Below are 16,051 nucleotides of genomic sequence, written 5' to 3' on the forward strand. Positions count from 1 at the left end.
CCTGCCTTTTCAAAAGGACAATGTCTAAGGTGTATTTGAGCCAAATTTGGTGCTTGCATCACTATTTGAAGGATATTTTCAGTTATCCACTGCACTAATATGGAAATGCTTCATCTTTGTCTCGTGTATCAATCAACATTGTGATTAAAGGTTTGGGCGGTCCTCAGATTTTTAGATTCAACGTGGCATTCTTAAAGGACATGTCATATCGAAATCATAACAATGAAGATTTAGGCTGTTAATGACCATCGACTGATCCACCAGGATTACTTTGTGCACTTCCATGACAGGTTTCAAAATATACAGCATTCACAACAAACAGCTACGGAGACTTCAGAAAACAAAGGCATTCATTCCTGGGTGTGAGATTATGTCAACATTTGTGATATAGACCAAACCCGAATCTCTGCGCACAGAGAATTACTATAGTAGGAACATCAGCAATACTCAGCATAAGAATCAACTCACTGCATTACAGTATTCATCATGTGGGATATAAATATTCACTAGATCACTTGATAAAACAGCAGTAATAGTAAATATTAAAGTGGTGTTGATGAAAAGAGCAATCACTCTAACACTGGGAAAATAGATGTAATATATTCACAAGATCACTTAATGACCAGCACGGTCACAAAATATGTCATGCCAAGAGCAATGAAGAGCTATGACACAGAGCATGCTGCACCCGCGAGGAAGGACAGTGTCACTGGCAAACATGTCTGAATCAAAGACATCTGACCTAGAAGACGTCTCATGATCTGGCACCTGACATTAGTACGTCAGTGTTTTATAAAGGAGTGTGATAATCAGCATCAGCTGGGGGCCATTATGACCAGACAAACCACCTCATGTGGTTGCAAAGAGATATGGAATGCAAACAAATCCAGAGTAACAAGAAACCATAAAATTATAAAATAGGGAGTCGGGGTGGTGAGCAAAACCAAAACCAAAAAGACCATTAAAGAGAGATAAACAGAGGTTTAAACACAAGTAAAGTGGGGAAAAGGCACAGAGACATGAACAAGGAAGTGCAGTGCCTTACAAAAATATTTGGCCTCTTGGCATTTCACACATTTTAATTTATTTATGCCATTTCAAATGCATAAAGTAAATCAGGCTTCTCAATATAAAAAAATCTAAAATTATCTTGCTTAAACTCCAAGCAAATCTCTATAACTTGATATAAATGAATTGAAAAGATAAAAGCCAAGATGATGGGTTGCATAAGTAATGGGCCCCTTTAGTATAATACCTGTAAATAATCAGCTTTATTGCCAGTTTCCTTCAGACAAGTCAGGGGATGGATACATGAACATTTCCAAGTCACTGAATATGTCTTGGACTTATGTACATCAGTTAAGAAGAAATACAAACATTATGGCACTCTTTGGTACATCTCGGTGGAGTAGACAGTTCTCAAAAAAATGAGTGACTGTGCAAGAAGAACAGTGAGGAAAGCCACCGAGACACTCAGACAACCCAGAGGTTCTAGGCTTCTGTGGCTGTGATTGGAGAAATTGTGCATAATACATGTTTTGCATATTGTATCCCCAGTTGCACAGCTTCATGATGAAGTGGTATAGAGGATGATTTTCTTAAGAAAAAGACCTGAAAGTTCAGCTACAATTTGCCAGAAGGTACATTTGAGATGCAAGCCTAGACCTGATATTTTGGTGAAAGAAAATCTTCCTCCATATCACTTCAGGTGGACAGGAGGAGTGACACTTGTGGGTCAAGACTGTGTTCACTCTTTCTTGTGTTGGACAGGAATTGTTTTTGAGTGGCACAAATAATTTGTTAAATAATTTGCACAAATAATTTGTTTTGAATATAGTTGTACAAAGATGCCTGAAGCATTTTCTTGCATTTTAATGTAAAACGTTGTATGTAACTTTGTTGGTTGCTATATTTGTACATATGTTTTTGAAATGTACAATTTATATTTGCATTATAAGTTATAAAAAATGGTTTTCACAGTCAAAAACAAACTTTTTTCTTGTTTGGATTTTGTTTTTGTGTGAATTTAGGTTCATTGTGTTAATACAGTATGTCAGAATGAAAGAAAAACTGTATAGTCACACAGGTGAGGTTGTGCTGAAAAAAATGACACCAAACAAGGCAGAGTAAACAGCTTTTTCAGGTAAACTATGAAAATAAAACCACGAAGCCTACACCCACCCACGCCACACACACAGACACTCAAATGAAAACTGAGTAAACAAAGGAAGGTGAGTGCCAGAAATCTTTAGAATATAACTTGCTACATAACTAAGAGGTTTGACAATGAAGACTGGCTCGGTCATTAGAGCATTTATGAAAAGAGCTTAATATGGAAAAGAGTTGCTGAGGAAATGAGGTATCCCTCTAACACTGGGAAGACAGAAGTAATATATTTACTAGATCAATTGAGAAAAGACAGAACATAATTAAGAGTCACTGAGAAAATGAACAATCACTCGAACACTGGGAACACAAAAAGTAATGACCAGAGCCCCTGCAGGAGTTGTCTCATCAGGAAGGACGAAGAGCTGTGACACAGAGCATGCAGCACCCACAGGGAAGGACAGGGTCACTGGCAAACATGTCTGAGTCAAAGACATCTGAGGCAGAAGACATCTCACGATCTGGCACTTGACATTAGTACTTCAGTGTCTTGTAAAGGCATGTGATAATTAGCATCTGCTGTGGCTCTTTTCAGGCAGAAAAGCCAACTTATGTAGTTGTTAAAGGCCCTGTCACACTTAGCAAGAATTAGCATGAATGAAGCCTAATTAGGCCGAATGGGGAAAAAAAGACAAAGTTCGAGAGACAGTCAGGAGGGACAGACATTCTGACAGCTGTGTACGAATGCCGGACGAATACCCAGAATGTGTGCCAAAGCCGCCTTGAATGAATTGCACACCTTCGGTGCACAGCAGCACACGAATCCAAGTCAAATACACCTGGAACACAGCACAAATCCCCCAATGCTGGCAGAATGCAGCAGGAATATTCAGAATGCATCCTGAATGCCATATGAGAGAAGGCCGAATGTTGTCTGAATACTACCCGAGGGCCACACGGAAGGCGTCACGAATGTTGTACGAATAGACTTCAAAGGTGACAGGATGCCCCCGTAATATGTGCCGAGTGTGTGTTGAACTTGTAGCAACCCATAGGGAATTCAACCCAAATAACAGGAGTGTACCTGGATTGTCAATCAATCAATCAATCAATTTTATTTATATAGCGCCAAATCACAACAAACAGTTGCCCCAAGGCGCTTTATATTGTAAGGCAAGGCCATACAGTAATTACGTAAAAACCCCAATGGTCAAAACGACCCCCTGTGAGCAAGCACTTGGCGACAGTGGGAAGGAAAAACTCCCTTTTAACAGGAAGAAACAAATTGTGACATCAGTGTCCTGAGTGAACCACAAATGGCAGCCGGAACATCCCCACCAGGGTATAAAAGGCCGCCCATCGCAACCATGTCATGATTCCCAGATTATGGAAAGTATGGACCCAACCGAGTGAGCCGCACTGCTGCAGATAGCTGTACTGCAGCTACAACCAATATCCTTCAAAGGCACACACTATCAGCAACACATTCAGGTCTGAATTTAAGCTTTATGTAAATGAGCAGCTTCTCACAACAGGTGGAGGATCATCAGTCCGCACGCCACGGCAGTGAGAAGCAAACTGCACAACTCTTATCAATATTCACATATACTGCGTAACAAAATACCAAATTACTGTTAACACTTATTCAGACAATTAATCACCTCTGATGTGTGCTGACAGCATGTGTCCCTCACCCATCCTCCTTCACAGGCACGATGTGTCAAACCCAGGCGCGGTCCTCAGCGTCTCACAAACGAACATCACAAGGTCGAGTTCCCGGCAATTCTGCTTGAATCACACATAGCTTAAATGCAGAACGCCATCTCATTATCTGCTTCAGCTGAAAGTCTTTAAGGTTGCACGTGAGCACCATCCACAGGTGCTGCACATCATGTTGATGAGGGTGAAGGACTCTTCTGCCAGCACCTTCTGCACAGACAATAAATCAGTTTGCATACCACCTGGAGAGCAAAGAAAAGAAAAGAACACCCAAAAGTCCAGCCAAACCCCCCAACACACAACATGTGTAAGGCTTTATAGTCCAATATATATTTTGTCTTTCTCAGAATTGCAGTGCAGTTTGCCAGTTTTGATCTGACATGTCTTACAAGAGGTTTCCAGCTGATTTTGCTGTCTATAATCACTCCAAGAAATTCATTTTACAATACTCTCTGTGTGTATTGTTTATAATCAAGTCTACTTGAACATTCATGGAATTTCTTCCAAACAACGTCTTTGTTTTCTCTAAATTCCATGATAATTTGTTTTTGTCAAACCATAAATTTATTTTTTATCTGTCATGATCAGCTCCAAAAATCTGTTGCAAACTCTCCCCAGAACAAACCATATTTGTATTATCTGCAAACTCAGAACTCAGAAGAAGTTTATTGCCATTGCCAATGAAAAGGATTCACAGAATTTGCTTTGGTATAATGGTGCAACATTAAACAGAGAGCAATATAAAATGCTAAGATAAAATATGTGCTAAAATAAGATAAATATGAAATAGAAATATGAAATATGAAAGGCTATGTACAACGACACAAACAGAACAACAGTGCAGTGGGAGGAGAGCAATTAAAAACCAGAGTACATTGTCTAAAGTGACCCGTGATAAAATGATAAAGTGACAGAGTTAAGGTTAAGGTGACTGAGTTATGAAGTGTTCATGAGTTTAACGGCAGAGGGGAAGAAACTGTTCTTATGGCGGGAGGTTCTGGTCCGGATGGACCGTAGCCTCCTGCCGAGGGGAGTGGTTCGAATAAACTGTGTGCAGGGTGAGAAGGGTCAGCTGTGATCCGACCTGCTCAGCCCAGAGTCCTGGAGACGTGCAGGTCATGGAGAGATGGAAGGCTACAGCCGATCACCTTCTCAGCAGAGGCCACAATGCACTGCAGTCTGTGTCTGTCCCTGGCTGTGGCCCCGGTGTACCACACCATGATGGAGGAGCAGAGGATGGACTTGATGATGGCCGTGTAGAACTGCACCATCAGCTGGGCAGGCAGCTTGGCCTTCTTCAGCTGCTGCAGGAAGTACATCCTCTGCTGGGCCTTCTTGATGAGGGAGCTGATGGTTGACTCCAACTTGAGGTCCTGGGTGATGGTGGTGCCGAGGAAGTGGTGACAGTCCACAGTGGTGATGGGGCTGTTGGTGAGGGCGAGGGAGGGCAGGGGGGCCGTGGCTTTCCTGAAGTCCACGATCATCTCTACTGTTTTCTGGGCATTGAGCTCCAAGTTGTTGCTGCTGCACCAGGTCACCAGCCGGTCCACCTCCCTCCTGTAGGCCGAGTCATCCCCATCCGAAATGAGTCCGATGAGGGTGGTGTCGTCCGCAAACTTGATGAGCTTTATGGAGTCGTGGCTGGAGGTGCAGCAGTTAGTGTACAGGGAGAAGAGCAGAGGGGAAAGGACACAGCCCTGTGGAGATCCTGTGCTGAGAGCCTGAGTGTTCGAGACATTCTTTTCCAGCCTCACATGCTGTCTCTGGTCCGTCAGGAAGTCTGTGATCCACCTGCAGGTGGAGTCGGGCATGTGGAGCAGAGAAAGCTTGTCCTGGAGCAAAGCCGGAAGGATGGTGTTGAATGCAGACCTGAAGTCCACAAACAGGATCCTAGCGTAGGTTCCTGGGGAGTCCAGGTGCTGCAGGATAGAGTGCAGGGCCAGGTTTATGGCATCATCTACAGACCTGTTGGCTCTGTAGGCAAACTGCAGGGGGTCCAGGAGGGGGTCGGTGATGGACTTCAGGTGGGATAAAACCAGGCGTTCAAAGGTCTTCATGACTACAGACGTGAGAGCCACAGGCCTGTAGTCATTAAGTTCATTGACGCGTGGTTTCTTGGGGACTGGAACTATGATGGAGGACTTGAAACAGACTGGAACATGGCATGACTCCAAGGAGGTGTTGAAGATCCCTGTGAAGACTGGGGCCAGCTCATCAGCGCAGTGTCTCAGGGTGGCAGGAGAGACACAGTCTGGGCCCGGGGCCTTACGTGGATTCAGCCTTATGAAATGTCTTCTCACATCCTCCTCTTGAACCGAGAGGGCACAGTTTTAGTCTCTGTCTGTATGCGGGGATCAAGTGGACCATCACGTGGTCTGGGAGTCCCAAAGCTGCACGGGCCACCACGCGGTAGGTGCCATTCACTGTCATGTAACAATGATCTAACGTGCTCCCTTCTCTGGTCGGGCATTTAACAAACTGTTTGTATATTGGTAATTCCTGACTGAGATTCCCTTTGTTAAAATCACCGAGAATTATAACAAGGGAGTCCGGAAAGTCTCTTTCCACGCTCATAATCTGATCCGCGAGCGCGCGCTCGGCCTCATGCACGTCTGCGCTCGGTGGAATATACATGGAGCAAAGTATGAAGGAGTTAAACTGACGTGGAGAGTAGAACGGTCTGCAGTTTATGAGGAGATATTCCAGAGAGGGAGAGCAGTGTTGGGAGATCACAGTCACATCAGAGCACCAGGCATTGTTGATATAGAAGCAGAGTCCTCCACCTCTTGTTTTTCCACCGGAGAGTGCTCTGTCTCTGTCTGCACGGAGGAGCTGGAATCCCTCTAGTTGGAGCGCACAGTCCGGTGTCTGTGCATTTAACCACGTCTCTGTGAAGCACAGTACACAAGATGAGGAGAAATCTCTATTCTTCTTCATCAGCAGTGCCAGCTCATCCATCTTGTTACCGAGTGAGCGGACATTGGAGAGAAATATCCTAGGTAGGGGCGTGCGTTTTCATTTTGTCGAACAATATATTATGATCAATGGTGTCAAAAGATTTACTTAAATCAATGAATACACCCAGAGCAAGTTTTCTGTTGTCTACATAATTTGTGATATATATATATATATAAATATATATATATATATATATATATATATATATATATATACGAGGGCTGTCAATAAAGTAACGGTCCTTTTTATTTTTTTCAAAAACTATATGGATTTCATTCATATGTTTTTACGTCAGACATGCTTGAACCCTCGTGCGCATGCGTGAGTTTTTCCACACCTGTCGGTGACGTCATTCGCCTGTGAGCACTCCTTGTGGGAGGAGTCGTCCAGCCCCTCGTCGGAATTCCTTTGTCTGAGAAGTTGCTGAGAGACTGGCGCGTTGTTTGATCAAAATGTTTTCTAAACCTGTGAGACACATCGAAGTGGACACGGTTCAAAAAATTAAGCTGGTTTTCAGTGAAAATTTTAACGGCTGATGAGAGATTTTGAGGTCATTCTGTCGCTTTAAGGACTTCCCACGGTGCGAGACGTCGCTCAGCGCTCTCAGGCGGCGTCATCAGCCTGTTCAAGCTGAAAACCTCCACATTTCAGGCTCTACTGATCCAGGACGTCGTGAGAGAACAGAGAAGTTTCAGAAGAAGTTGGTTTCAGCATTTTATCCGGATATTCCACTGTTAAAGGAGATTTTTTTAATGAAAGACGTGCGGACGGATCCGCGCGTCGGGACGCAGCCGACGCGGTGCGGCGGCACAGGAAAAACACCTCCGTGTTGATAACCATTTGTAAAATCCAGGCGGCTTTTGATGGCTTTCAGTGGAGTGAGTATATGAGAAATTGTTTAACAGGCAGGACATGTTCCAACTTGTCCTTAAGGCTTTCAACAGAGGTGTGTTTCCTGTGGCGGAGCGTCGCGGCGGCTGCGAGCCGACGCGCGGACCCATCCGCACGTCTTTCATTAAAAAAATCTCCTTTAACAGTGGAATATCCGGATAAAATGCTGAAACCGACTTCTTCTGAAACTTCTCTGTTCTCTCACGCGTCCTGGATCAATAAAGCCTGAAATGTGGAGGTTTCAGCTTGAACAGGCTGACGACGCTGCTGAGAGCGCTGCACGACGTCTCGCACCGTGAAAAGTCCTTAAAGCGACAGTCTCACCTCAAAATCTCTCATCAGCCGTTAAAATTTCACTGAAAACCAGCTTAATTTTTCGAACCGTGTCCACTTCGTGTGTCTCACAGGTTTAGAAAAAAATTTTGATCAAACACGCGCCAGTCTCTCAGCAACTTCTCAGACAAAGGAATTCTGACGAGGGGCTGTGACGACTCCTCCCACAAGGAGTGCTCACAGGCGAATGACGTCACCGACAGGCGTGGAAAAACTCACGCATGCGCACGAGGGTTCAAGCATGTCTGACGTAAAACATATGAATGAAATCCATATAGTTTTTGAAAAAAATAGAAAGGACCGTTACTTTATTGACAGCCCTCGTATATATATATATATATATATATATATATATATATATATATATATATATATATATATATATATATATATATATATATATATATATATATATATATATATACAGTGAGGAAAATAAGTATTTGAACACCCTGCAATTTTGCAAGTTCTCCCACTTAGAAATCATGCAGGGGTCTGAAATTTTCATCTTAAGTGCATGTCCGCTGTGAGAGACATAATCTAAAAAAAAAAAAAAAAATCCGGAAATCACAATGTAGCCAGCTTTTCTTTCTTTCTTCCTGCTAACAGCCTCCAGACAGCACAGTGGATTTGTCTTGTGTGTGCATGTGCGCGCATATTGTGTGTGCGCACACACGCGCATGTGTGGGCGCGTGTGTGTGAGCATGTGTGGGCGCGTGCAAGATCACGTGTGCATGTGCGTGCATGTGCAAGATCACATGTGCGTGCACAAGTGTGTGCATTACCATGTGTGCATGTGTGCATGAGGACGTGCACGCGTGCATGTCTGTGTGTGTGTGTGTGCATGCAGAGTGCAATGGTACCAAACGTATGGAACCAAATTTGCACTCTAAATGGACCCAAGCTGCACTCTAAATGCACACTCACACACACTCATCTTCAACCGCTTAGTCCAATTAAGGGTCACGGGGAGCTGGAGCCTATCCCAGCAGTCATAGAGCGTGAGGTGGGGTACACCCAGGACAGGACGTCAGTCTGTCACAGGGCCACATACAGACAAACAAACACATTCACACACACTCGCACACCTACAGTAGTGTTCAGAATAATAGTAGTGCTATGTGACTAAAAAGATTAATCCAGGTTTTGAGTATGTTTCTTATTGTTACATGGGAAACAAGGTACCAGTAGATTCAGTAGATTCTCACAAATCCAACAAGACCAAGCATTCATGATATGCACACTCTTAAGGCTATGAAATTGGGCTATTAGTAGAAAAAAGTAGAAAAGGGGGTGTTCACAATAATAGTAGCATCTGCTGTTGATGCTACAAACTCAAAACTATTATGTTCAAACTGCTTTTTTAGCAATCCTGTGAATCACTAAACTAGTATTTAGTTGTATAACCACAGTTTTTCATGATTTCCTCACATCTGCGAGGCATTCATTTTGTTGGTTTGGAACCAAGATTTTGCTTTTTTACTAGTGTGCTTGGGGTTATTGTCTTGTTGAAACAGCCATTTCAGGGGCATGTCCTCTTCAGCATAAGGCAACATGACCTCTTCAAGTATTTTGACATATCCAAACTGATCCATGATACCTGGTATGCGATATATAGGCCCAACACCAATAGTAGGAGAAACATGCCCATATCATGATACTTGCACCACCATGCTTCACTGTCTTCACTGTGAACTGTGGCTTGAATTCAGAATTTGGGGATTGTCTCACAAACTGTCTGCGGCCCTTGGACCCAAAAAGAACAATTTTACTCTCATCAGTCCACAAAATATTCCTCCATTTCTCTTTAGGCCAGTTGATGTGTTCTTTGACAAATTGTAACCTCTTCTGCACACATCTTTTATTTAACAAAGGGACTTTGCGGGGGATTCTTGCAAATAAATGAGCTTCACACAGGCATCTTTTAACTGTCACAGCACTTACAGGTACTCCAGACTGTCTTTGATCATCCTGGAGCTGATCAGTGGGTGAGCCTTTGCCATTCTGGTTATTCTTCTATCCATTTTGATGCTTGTTTTCCATTTTCTTCGATGCGTCTCTGTTTTTTTTTTTTTGTCCATTTTAAAGCATTGGAGATCATTGTAGATGAACAGCCTATAATTTTTTGTACCTTTGTATAAGTTTTCCCCTCTCCAATCAACTTTTTAATCAAACTACGCTGTTCTTCTGAACAATGTCTTGAACGTCCCATTTTCCTCAGGCTTTCAAAGAGAAAAGCATGTTCAACAGGTGCTGGCTTCATCCTTAAATAGGGGACACCTGATTCACACCTGTTTGTTCCACAAAATTGACAAACTCACAGATTGAATGCCACACTACTATTATTGTGAACACCCCCTTTCCTACTTTTTTACTAATAGCCCAATTTCATAGCCTTAAGAGTGTGCATATCATGAATGCTTGGTTGTGTTGGATTTGTGAGAATCTACTGAATCTACTGGTACCTTGTTTCCCATGTAACAGTAAGAAATATACTCAAAACCTGGATTAATCTTTTTATTCACATAGCACTACTCTTATTCTGAAGACTACTGTATGGATAATTTAAAGATTCCAATCCACCTAACCCGCATGTCTTTGCATGTGGTAGGAAACCGGAGCACCCGGAGGAAACCCACGCAAACACGGGGAAAACATGCAATGCAACACAAATGGGATGAGTTAATCCATGTCATGTGACATACAAAGCACCAATCAAATGACAAGGATCCACTCAGCTGTTATATAAAACTAAATATATATTGAATGAAAACTTGAATATTTTGAATAAACGTGAGAACATTGAATGGAACTAAATATATATTGATGGGAAACTTGAAAGTATTCAATGAAATTTGAGAATGGTGAATGGAAACTTGAATATATTGAATGTAACTAAATATATATTGAATGAAAACTTGAATATATTGAATGGAAATAAATATATATATTGAATGAAAACTTGATTATATTGAATGAAACATGAATATATTGAATGGAACTAAATATATATTGATTGGAAACTTGAATATATTGAATGAAACTTGAATTTATTGAATGAAACTTCAGAATATTGACTGGAAACCTGAATACAGTGAATCAAGCTACATATTCATTCATTCATTAACATCAATGAATAAAATTAAAATCACTTTAACAAATAAATACTAAAGCAAACACCATCATATGTGATGAAACCTCATAAAATAAATATGAAACTAGCAGACGCTTTGTTCCTACTGAACAAAATCAGCCAAGTGCTCATAAATATGAACATATTTGTTGGGAAAGTGTAGTGACATGGACCCACAACAGGGGGCATAAATGAATGGTCAATAGATGAGACAAAAGGTAACAATTTAATGTTGTGAATGTGCACAACGAAATACAGACAATCACAGAATTATATATCAGTCAATATACAGAGGTGACGTGTGGGCAGGCTCGAGGATAGAAGACGTCTGTCCAGAGAAGAGTCGGGTCCCACACGATTTCCACTGCCAATGGATCTGAAGTACGCCGGAGTCGTCAAGTCCTGAGTCCCCAGGTGGCCACCGTCTCCAGCTGTCAGATCTGGTACTGCTGGCAGGAGGCAGAAAAACAGTTAAGGGTGAGTGTGAGAAAACACACCCAGTAAACAGTCAGCAATACGAGTCTCTCCTTTTTTTCTGGTGGGAAAAACACCTCCACCTCCGAAACAAGAACACAGTTATGCAGAGTCTGAGTCACTACTTATCGGAGTTCGGAGTTCGGAGTGAAAGGCGTCACTCCTCCACCATCCGTGAACCCAGCCTCCAGCTTCAAGTAGCGAGAATCAGGACGCCTGCAAACAGTTCAGAAGAGAATCACGTGCGTTGGGCACCAAACACGGCTGAGAGTATTACCTACAGGGTAGTCGATATCTCGGCAGCGGGGTGGAGATGTCATCCGGCTTTATGGAGTGACTGATGAGATAGAGATGGGTGACAGCTGTCAGGAGACAATGAGTGACAGCTGTCACTTCCGGTGGTTTCTGTGAGGCGGCAGTGCCCTCTCGTGCCTGAAGCCTGCACTTCAGGCAGGGCTCCCTCTGGTGGTGGGCCAGCAGTACCTCCTCTTCAGTGGCCCACACAACAGGACTCCCCCCTTGGAACTGTGACAGAAGTCCAGGACTGCAGCTCTGGCTTCTGGTGGGACGTACAGGCGGTTCTTTGGTCCTATCCTGGGTCTGGGTTCCGTGCCAGGGCCTCCCGGATAGTTTTCTCCACGTCCCAGGTGAGGGTGGCTACGATAGTAGGGATGATGGATTCCGGCGGATCTGACAACTCTGTTTTGACTTCGTCTTCGTGAACCCAGGACAAGGCATCCGATCTTTGATTCTTGGTCCTGGGGTGGTAGGTGATCCAGAAGTCAACACGCCCGAAGAACAATGACCAGCGGGTTTGCCTGGGGTTCAACCGCTTGGTGGTCCTGATATACTCCAGGTTCCAGTGGTCCGTGAAAACCGTGAATGGCACCGCAGCTCCCTCCAACAGGTGCCTCCACTCCTCAAGAGCCTCTTTCACCGCTAGGAGTTCCCGATTGCCCACGTCATAGTTCCATTCAGCCGGGGTCAACCTGCGTGAAAAATAGGCGCATGGATGGAGAACCTTGTCGGACTCCCCGCTCTGGGACAGCACGGCTCCTATCCCTGAGTCAGAGGCATCCACTTCAACCACAAACTGGCGGCTAGGATCGGGCTGCACCAGAACTGGTGCAGTTGAAAACCGATGTTTCAACTCCCTAAACGCGGCCTCGCACCGATCCGACCAGGTGAAGGGGACTTTAGAGGAGGTCAGGGCTGTCAGGGGGCTAACTACCTGACTATAGCCCTTAATGAACCTCCTGCAGAAATTTGCAAAGCCGAGGAACTTTTGCAGCTTCCTACGGCTTGTGGGTTGGGGCCAATCTCTCACCGCCGCAACCTTAGCCGGATCAGGGGCAACGGAGTTGGAGGAGATGATAAACCCCAGGAAGTGCGAGTTCCACCGCACTTCTCGGCCTTCACAAACAGCCGGCTCTCCAACAACCGCTGCAGGACCTGACGTACATGCTGGACATGAGTCTCAGGATCCGGGGAAAAGATGAGTACATCGTCTAGATATACGAAGACGAATCGGTGCAGGAAATCCCGCAAGACGTCATTTACCAAAGCCTGAAACGTCGCGGGGGCATTGTGAGGCCGAATGGCATGACCAGGTACTCAAAATGACCTAACAGGGTGTTAAATGCCGTCTTCCACTCGCCTCCCTTCCGGATCCGAACCAGGTGATACGCATTCCTAAGATCGAGTTTGGTGAATATTTGGGCTCCATGCAGGGGTGTGAACACTGAATCTAAGAGGGGCAGAGGGTATCGGTTGCAAACCGTAATCTCATTCAGCCCCCTGTAGTCAATGCATGGACGGAGTCCGCCGTCTTTTTTGCCCACAAAAAAGAAACCAGCACCCATCGGGGAGGTGGAGTTCCGGATCAGCCCGGCAGCTAACGAGTCCCGGATGTAGGTCTCCATTGATTCGCGCTCTGGACGTGAGAGTTTGTACATCCTGCTGGATGGGTACTCAGTGCCCAGGATCAAATCAATGGTGCAATCGTAAGGCCAGTGCGGGGGGAGAGAGAGTGCCAGATCTTTGCTGAAGACATCAGCAAGATCGTGGTACTCCTCAGGCACTGCCGTCAGATTGGGGGGGACGTTAACCTCCTCGTTAGCAGTCAAACCGGGGGGAACCGAGGATCCTAAACACTCCCGGTGGCAGGTTTCGCTCCACTGAGCCACAACTCCAGACGGCCAATCAATCCGGGGGTTGTGTTTAATCATACACGGGAAGCCCAAAATTACGCGGGAGGTAGAAGGAGTCAAATAAAACTCAATCTCCTCCCGATGATTCCCAGACACTACCAGAGTTACAGGTAGTGTCTTGTGTGTGATTAAAGGGAGAAGGGTGCCATCTAGTGCCCGCACCTTCAATGGTGAAGGGAGCGCCACTAGAGGGAGCCCTACTTCCCTTGCCCATCTGCTGTCCAGCAGATTCCCTTCTGACCCCGTGTCCACCAGTGCTGGGGCTTGAAGGGTTAGATCCCCACTCAGGATCGTAACTGGGAGACGTGCAGAAATGCATGTGTGTCCCAAGTGAATTTCTTGGCCCACCCTTAGCCCAGTTTCTAAGGGCGGGCGTTGGTGTTTCCGTTTTGGCCGTTTGAGGCAGTTTTTCTGTATGTGCTCTTTTGAGCTGCAGAGAAAACACTCCCCGCGGGCCAGCCTCCTCTTTCTGTCATCTGATCTCATTTTGGCCCTGCTCGTTTCCCTAGCAACGTCAGCAGGAGGAGCTGTTGCCACACGGAGCGCTGCGGCTGTGGAGCGTGGGGAGGGCGGAACCTTTTTGGATCCGGAAGGGAGAGGGACGGCGCGTGCCCGCGCACGTCCTTCATCTCACTCCCGACGGCGTTCTTCTAACCGATTGTCTAACCGTATAATCAGGTCAATAAGCCCGTCTAAATCCCGTGGCTCATCCTTGGCCACCAAATGCTCCTTTAGGACCAGAGACAGTCCGTTTACAAAGGCAGCGCGGAGCATAACAGCATTCCAGCCGGCCCTCGCAGCCGCGATGCGGAAGTCGACTGCATACTCGGCTGCACTCTGACGCCCCTGTCTCATAGACAGCAGCACCGTTGAAGCGATCTCTCCTCTATGTGGGTGATCAAACACCAGTCTGAACTCCCTCACAAACTCAGTATATACCGTTAGGAGCCGTGAATTCTGCTCCCAAAGCGCCGTAGCCCAGGCGCGTGCCTCACCTCGAAGCAAATTAATCACATAAGCCACCCGGCTTGAATCCGACGCGTACATGATGGGACGCTGTGCAAAGACGAGCGAACACTGCATTAAAAAGTCTGCGCACGTCTCTACACAACCTCTGTACGGTTCCGGGGGACTTATGTATGCTGCAGGGGACAGTGGGGGGGTTCGTTGGACGACCAGTGGAATGTCTATATTTGGCACCAGGACAGCAGGAGGAGGAGCTGCAGCCGCACCCTGTACGCACGCTTCCACCTCCGCGGTGAGAGCCTCCATCGTGCGATTGAGTATATTGCTCTGCTCGGTCACTAAGTCCATCCGAGTAGTGAAGGCGGTTAAGATGTGCTGCAACTCACCTAACACGCCTCCTGCTGGTGCCTGTGCACTCGGCTCTTCCATTGATTGTTTAGTAGCTGGTTGACGCCCCTCGGAATCCATGACGTTGGCCGAGATATCCTCTTGGGAAAGTGTAGTGACACGGACCCACAACAGGGGGCGTAAATGAACGGTCAGTAGATGAGCCTAAAGGTAACAATTTAATGTTGTGAATGTGCACAACGAAATACAGACAATCACAGAATTTGATATCAGTCAATATACAGAGGTGACGTGTGGGCAGGCTCGAGGATAGAAGACGTCTGTCCAGAGAAGAGTCGGGTCCCACACGATTTCCACTGCCAACGGATCTGAAGTACGCCGGAGTCGCCAAGTCCTGAGTCCCCAGGTGGCCACCGTCTCCAGCTGTCAGATCTGGTACTGCTGGCAGGAGGCAGAAAAACAGTTAAGGGTGAGTGTGAAAAAACACACCCACTAAACAGTCAGCAATACGAGTCTCTCCTTTTTTTCTGGTGGGAAAAACACCTCCACCTCCAAAACAAGAACACAGTTATGCAGAGTCTGAGTCACTACTTATCGGAGTAAGGAGTGAGGAGCGAAAGGCGTCACTCCTCCATCATCTGCGAACCCAGCCTCCAGCTTCAAGTAGAGAGAATCAGGACACCTGCAAACAGTTCAGAAGAGAATCACGTGCGTTGGGCACCAAACACGGCTGAGAGTATTACCTACAGGGTAGTCGATATCACGGCAGTGGGGTGGAGATGTCGTCCGGCTTTATGGAGTGACTGATGAGATAGAGATGGGTGACAGCTGTCAGGAGACAATGAGTGACAGCTGTCACTTCCGGTGGTTTCTGTAAGGTGGCAGCGCCCTCTCGTGCCTGAAGCCCGCACTT

General features: G+C 45.6%; 1 protein-coding gene across 1 annotated transcript in view; it reads left to right on the forward strand.

The window, feature by feature from the left end:
- LOC117513706 (potassium voltage-gated channel subfamily H member 3-like) overlaps nucleotides 1–16,051 on the forward strand; it is a 519,543-nt gene that overhangs the window by 403,670 nt on the left and 99,822 nt on the right. The window lies entirely within an intron of this gene.

This window comes from Thalassophryne amazonica, chromosome 1 (genome assembly GCF_902500255.1).
Source record: "Thalassophryne amazonica chromosome 1, fThaAma1.1, whole genome shotgun sequence".
Lineage (NCBI taxonomy): Eukaryota > Metazoa > Chordata > Actinopteri > Batrachoidiformes > Batrachoididae > Thalassophryne > Thalassophryne amazonica.